Source organism: Bactrocera latifrons, unplaced genomic scaffold, assembly GCF_001853355.1.
Source record: "Bactrocera latifrons isolate USDA-ARS-PBARC rearing strain unplaced genomic scaffold, ASM185335v1 scaffold_17, whole genome shotgun sequence".
NCBI classification, from domain to species: domain Eukaryota; kingdom Metazoa; phylum Arthropoda; class Insecta; order Diptera; family Tephritidae; genus Bactrocera; species Bactrocera latifrons.
The window spans coordinates 1,147,400-1,154,820 of NW_017535185.1; the positions used below are offsets into that span (position 1 = coordinate 1,147,400).

The 7,421-nt window shown below is 31.9% G+C and overlaps 1 protein-coding gene across 3 annotated transcripts in view; it reads right to left on the reverse strand.

Annotated features, from left to right (window-relative positions):
- Positions 1–7,421, reverse strand: part of LOC108966784 (cysteine-rich motor neuron 1 protein) — a 378,691-nt gene that overhangs the window by 75,840 nt on the left and 295,430 nt on the right. For all 3 annotated transcript variants that reach the window (XM_018929845.1, XM_018929844.1, XM_018929846.1), the window contains one exon: positions 6,850–7,293. The gene's annotated coding sequence lies outside the window, so the exon portion shown is untranslated. The remainder of the gene's footprint in view (positions 1–6,849; positions 7,294–7,421) is intronic.

Below are 7,421 nucleotides of genomic sequence, written 5' to 3' on the forward strand. Positions count from 1 at the left end.
AAAGTATATAATAATGGCTAATATATATAAAAATTTTTTGAGTTTGCCATGTGTCTTAAGTTGAAAATATAATACTTTCTTGGAGTTGCCACATGACTTAATTTTTTTTTTAATAAACAAAAATAAAATAACATACATTCATATCAAGTTGGTATAAAATCAGATGAAATGTATTAATTTTTGGAGTTGCCACATGACTTAGTTTTAATTAATGGTAAAGAACAATATTATGTAAGGAAGTATGAAATAAGAGCTAATATATTATTAGTTGAACTTGCCACCTAACTTCAATTGAAAATTTATTACTTTTTTCTTTGAGTTGCTACCCGACAAAATTAAGTTTTGCTGCCACTGTTAACTGCATAACACAATATTTTCTTTAAGAGTGTTACTCTCACGCATATAAATTGTGTTTAACATTTTACATAGAAATATCAAACTTTTTCCAAAAAGTATATACAGCTATCGAACTGAAATTAAAGTGAACGGACAAGCTTTACCTTCTCTATTACTTTTAGTTTTAGTTTTATTTTCCCTTCTATCATTTTTCTTACTTACAAAGGCATGAGTAATGATCCAACCATTTTCTCCACAAGCAAAGTGCAAAAAGGTTTTCATTATATCTTCCAAACACAACACAACACGGAGCCTGAGCCAATTTATATGTACAACACAGCGCAACACAAAGGACAACACTGTCAAAACAACAAATAAACGTATATGGATACTTTGCAAAAGACAAAAAAAATAAATAAATAAATAAAATAAAAATAAAAATAAAAAAAGAGTAATGCAGTAAAGGTGGCAGAGAGAAGAAGGTAGAGAACAACATCACAAGAAACTTCGTCAAAATCTACTTTGCCGCTTATCTGCTTTTAATAGAATTGTGCCCTCAGTGTCAAACGTGGAGGCTGGCCATCATTTTTCAAATGCGTAAAATAGCTGAAAGTGTATAGAAAGTAGAAAAGGCAAAGTAAAAAGGGTCGGCACATTGCATTATGTGCGTCGGTGTGGCTTAGGTTTTGCCTTACGCAATGTAATTTCGCACAAAACAAAGCCAATTATTTTTCGAACACCATTGGTGTGCATCATTTTTTACTACGGCGCAGCAGCTTCGTTTTTTGATTTATTTGCGGTGACAGAAGGACTGATGGATTTCTATTTTATACCGTTATAGACACATATGAGCCGCAACACAATTGAAGTGAAAGTGAAAAAGTGTGTGAATATTTGAACGGCAATTATGACAATGCGCTTTGAGGTGATGTGTGAAAGGACGAGAGAGTTGTATGGGAGGGAGTTGAAAGGACGAAAATGTGCACAAAAACGGATGAAAAAGTGAAAATGCATAAAAGTAAGTAATGTTGGTATATGATTGTATAAAAGATGATATGTTTGCTTAATCACAGACACATAATTTATCAAACCAGGCACAGTTTGTGATTAGGGCTAAAAATATTTAGAGAGAAGTGCATAGGAAATAATTAATTCAAGCATATAAGTATGAAATGGAATTAGTTTTTGCCATTGTGTACTATGCCTATATCTCGTACCTTGTTTCACACGAAAAAAATGTCTGCTGGGAATCAAGCAAATGTCACCTTAAAGCGACACTTAAATAAAAAAATTTTCCTTAGAAGGACTTAAGTTGGATCCTTTGGCTTATATGACAACTGTGTGTTATAATTTTCCAATATGTGTAATTTCATGAAGACAATTTGTCAAATAGAAAAGTTTTTCATACAAGAACTTGACCTTGATCGTTCAGTTTGTATGCCTATATATGCTATATTGACTTGATCTGAACAATTTCTTCGGAAATTGCACTACTGCTGTAGGCAATAGTTCAAGCTAAATTTTTTGAATATATCTCGTGAATTGTAAAAGTTTTCCATACACGGACTTAGCCTTGATCGCACAGTTCGCATGACAGCTATGTGTTAAATTTGTCTGATTTGAACAATTTTTTTCGAAAATTGTAGTGCTACTTAAGGAAATAATTTATGCTAAATTTCGTTAAGATACTTAGTCTTATAAACAAATTTTTCATACAAAAACTTTACCTTGATCGTTCAGTTTGTATGGCAGCTATAAGCTACAGTTATCTGATATAAAGAATTTCTTCGGAGATTGTAGCCATGTCTGAGATTATGGTTTGAGCGAAATTTTGTGAAAATCCTTTATCATGTAAAGTATGCAGAAGCACCTGAGGTGGATAGTTCAGTTTGTATGACAGCTATGTGATGTAGTTTTCCGATCTGAACAATTTCTTATAAGATTTTAGCGCTGTTTAAGATTGTAACCTATGCAAAATTTCGTGAAGAAACTTTGTGAAATAAAAAAGTTTTTCATACAACTAAAGGAACTAAAGGAAGTTGTCGTCACTGCAGTAAGCGGCAACAGTTGGGAAGGTGGTATAAAAAAGATTATGCGCTGATTATCCTGAATGTGAAGAACTGATATACGACAACAACGAAGGCACCAAGAGCTACCCTATTACAAGTGCAGTACTACAAGTTTCAGTATTAAGCCCTCTTTTATGGACTCTCATGTGTGATGGGGTGCTAAGAATACCAGAACCGAAAAACGTTAAGCTCATCGCAGAGTATAATAATGGTATATACAGTCTGCGCCAATGCTTTTCTTCCATGAGTTTGGAACTGGCTGAGCACAAAAAAGAAGTATTTCTCTTAAGCGCCAGTAAAATTGCGGAAAAAATAACTCTCACTATAGGATAATGTACGATAACTTCACAGTCACAGTTGAGGTACTTAGGGGTAATATTACATCCTAACTGAAATTCAAGGAGCACTTGGCTTACACATATGATAAAGCAAATAAGATTTACAATGCCTTATAAAGAATGATGGCAAAAATAAACTGTGTGCGCTCCAGCCATCGATTTCTAATCGCAAAAGCGCTGAACTCAATAAAACTATAAGTTCGCGAAGCGGGAACTTCCATCATGACGAAATTAAGACAGTTACAGAAGAAAGGGCGGCAGTCCGTGCGTGCTATAGAGGAGACGTAAAATGTCTTGTCACTCTCACGAAGTAATACCATATCTGGTGGATCCGTGGAAGAGTCTTGAGTTTGGAGTAGGTTAGATTTAGCGGATTAAAGTTCGGGACACCGGCTTTCGATGCTTACCCCTACTTCTACATAAGTATGTATGTTAATAAGAAGAACTATAATGCGAAATGTGACAAATGTAAGGGAAAATTTTGGATGATAGTGAAAATTTTCACTTTAAAAATCTAAAAATGATGGTTGAATATGTCGAACAGAGACAAGTTGCAAGTGTTTAGCAAAAAATTTTAAAATTTGCTGCCACAAATTGATAATTAAATTTAGAGTTTTCCTGTTCTTGAAAGTACTAAAATCACAAAGCAAAAACACCCACTCAAATTATTTATTTATTATAAAGCCTCGAGGACATTTTAAAATTCTTTTGTTATTTAATTTGGACTTTGGCTTCAAATTATTTTTACTGTCTGTATACTATGTGATAATAACAGCTGATGACAAAGGAGTGTATACATGTACATATGTTGGTGTGTATACATATATGTAAGTATGTATGCATATCTATATCAATGCCACTATGTCTCACACAATTCCCATATGTGTTCGCAGTGTGCGCTACAATGAGCTTTTAATAATTTCAGACAACAAACGTGCGCCTTCATCAAACATTAAGCAAATATTGACATGCTTGCGACGGGGGCGTATACGTAACCTGCTTTGAAGTGCAGCACAGGCAAGTAAAATCATACAAGTGTAGCTCAAGGCATAAATTTAAGTATTTCCTATTAGCTTTAAATTTTGACATTTATACATTTATACATACATACATTTATACATACATACACATATATAGTATATATATTAATGCGTAAATATTTACTTATGTACAAACTTAATTATCTTTTCCACTTTTATAATTCCTTAAGTAAACAACAACAACCAAATCGCTTTCATTTCTAAATTTACAACATGAATTATGCTCAGTTAATACTTTTATGCCATTAAATAAGCGTTGAGTTTTATGTTATGGCACTCAGCGCTGCGGTGACATTTTCTTCAACGCTTTCATTTAACTTTTATCGATTTTTTGCCAACACCAGCATCACACCGCACTCGCACCGCGCTCAGCCCGCAATTAATGTTGAGTAGCTAAAGCATAAATATTGTGCTTTAATGAGCGCATGAATGCGAAATAACAAGAAAAAAATTATAAAAATTATAATGAGCAGGAAATTCATGTTGAAGGTTGCCATGCTTCCGTGCGCCTAATTCGCTGCTGGTTTTCCAAGTGAGCGGTTAGCAGGTGATGTGAAAAGTTTTTAAACACTCATTTTGTCGTAGTTTTTGTGATTTTATATTCTTATAATTCACCACGGACACCGGCCAGATTGAGTAGTGAGAATTTAAAGTGAATTGGAGGCCTTTAGTTTGAGTGGAGATTTCTAGAAATGCTATTGAAGTCGTGATAAAAACTATATATTTATGGGTACATGTATATAACCATCAAAATTAATGGACATATGTTTAGGAAAAGGAAAAAATTTGAAATTTTTGTTTACGTAGTGACAATATGAAAATATAGGAGCTAAATTACGGTTGATTTGAATAACACATAGAATCAGCTAAATTCCAAATAACGTAACATCAATTTTAATAAGTTTACAGGCGAAGAAAAAACGATATTATGGAAACCACTGTCATCTAAAAAAAAGTTGAGCTTTGGTTGCAAAATGGTATTGAATTGGTTATATATTGGTTATAAAATGGTTATATATTAGTTCTATCTCAGCGGACTCTGAAAATTTTATGCTACATATACGTAATATCATGCAGTTAATCGTAAGCAACAAAAAACCAATTTTTAAATTTTTTAATGGTAAGTTGTTTTGAATTTCGGGTGACGATATGTAATAATTTATATGCCTTTAGGTGCTAAAATATTCTTTGTATCCCCTTTTTTCCAAAAAAAAAAATTGTATTTTAAATTGAAGGCTTCATAAGGAGCTTAAAATTAATATGAAATATTATTTCTAAGGTGAAAAAATTCTTAAGGGACTAGGTTTCAGTGCCGCCTCAAGTGAATTGCTGCACTCTCAACACCTATTTTCAATATGAGAGAAAACATGATTTGCTTAAATGTTTAGAAATTCCTAAAGATTTTTAATAATAATATTCTAACAATATCATTCTCTCTAATGAAAAGACTTCTTATTGTGCACATTTCAAGTCTTATATACATTTTAGGAGCTTTCAACTACAAAAAAGTTCTTTAATTATAAAAAATATGTTTTATTAAAAAATAGTTATTTTTTTGAAATTTTTAAAGAATAAAAACAAAATAATAATATGAACAAATTTCAACAGGACTCAAAAAAATTTTTATAGTTTAGTACAAATATTTATTTTTGCCTTAGAAAAAGACTTCTAATGCAATACAAGAATGCTAAAGTTAAGGTCTTATAATAAGTTTCGGCTGGAATTTTTTTTTTGTTTTTTTTTTTGCTTTGAGAGCTTTTAATGAGTCTCACCTGGAATTGCTCTTAGAAATTTTGTTGTTAAATGTCAACCAAAAATGTTCCACCCAGCTAAAATTGAGCATAAGGTTTCTTTTATTGGGTCATATATTTTTCTGACAGAATTATTGTGGAAAAGGCATAACAAACAAACGGTGGACGGCAGTTACAATACGCTTCACAAATGCAATATATTTCATATGAGAACTTGATTTTTATCGAACAGTTCACAGTGTAGCTCTATGCTATAGTAATCCGATTTAATTAATTTTTGCGGAAATTATAGCATAGCTTTGGTTAATTATATATGTCAAATTTCAAGAAGATATGTTATGAAATAAAAAAGCTGTCCTTCACGACCTTGATTTTAGTTGGTCGCTTTGTATGGGAGCTATACACTGTAGTTGTCCAATCTCAACAATTTTTTGGGAGATTATAGAATTGCCCTGGAAAATAACGCTTTCCAAATTTCGCGAAGATTTGTCGTCAAATGAAAAAGTTTTCCATACAATAACTTGATTTTGATTGGTCAGTTTGTATTGCAGCTATATGCTAAAGTAATCCGATTTAAATAATTTTTTCTGAGATTATAGCACTGCTAGGAGTAACAATGTATACTAAATTTCGTTAAGATAGCTTGTGAAATGTAAGAGCGTTCCATACACGAACTTTATTTTGATTGGTCAGTTTGTATGACAGCTATATACAAATAAACTAATTCGAGAAGAGAAAAGAACACGTGCAAAATTTTATAGCGATAGCTGAAAACTAAATAACTAGTTCGTCTATATACATATACACATGTCAGACCTGACTGCATCAGCTCAGCTCATGCTGATAATTTATATATGTATATATGTATATATTTTAAAGGGTCTCTGACATTGCCTACGGGCTTTTGTAGACACCATGATTTTAATATACATTATTTTGGGGTTAAAAACATGGTAATTATTAAAAGTCATTATCTGAAGACTCTTTAAAGAAAACAGGCTGGACAAAGTGAATTGCGTATCGCCTCTTAATAGAAAAACAAAAAAAAAAAAAAAAAAAAAAAAAAAAACAAAAACAAAAAAAAAAAAAATGAGAATGATCCTTCTCAAAGGCCTAGCTAAATTTTACATAAATTTTAATATTCACCATACAGAAAACTTTAACTCTAACGCTGATCCAAAATAAAAAGAGGATATTTTCCTCGGAGCCATTTGCATTACTAAACAAAATATATGTATATACAAAATTTAAATAAAACAGAATATTTCATTACATATTTGAATTAAATTTCCTTGCTTTACAATTTCAAACTCACCTGCATGAAAATCACTGCTGTCCTCGGGCCGTGTCCTTGCTTTTGTTGTCAAACAGCATACAAAGCAAATACAAAATAACAGCACAATATGTCAAACATGTCAATGTAGATAGATGTCTGCTCATGATTGCAGTGGCATGAGTTATGTAAAAATTCTGCACTTTTATATGAAAGCACACACAGACAGCTGAAATGAAGTTTAACTTTTACAAAACACCACGATTTACTGATACAAGTTTGTATGTAACGGTATTTGTATTAGACAGTTTCACTCGCTTGTTTCTTTCACGCACTTTATCATTTTTTGCCGCACATTTCGCATTTCTTTAGTTTAGTTTAATTTTTTCGTGCAATATTTTGGACTTTGTGCATTATTTTTTGTTGTTATTACACATACTTTCATATTTGATTTAAGAAATTGCGCCTAGAGCAGTGCCAGCTTTCCTGTTGAATGAGAAGAAAGAAAGTATGTTAGTAAGTGGTTTGGTGACTTTTTAGGTATTTAAAAAGTTGAGTTAAATATTTGAATGAAAGATAGTACCGTGGTAGTTTTGTGTTAACTAAAATACCAA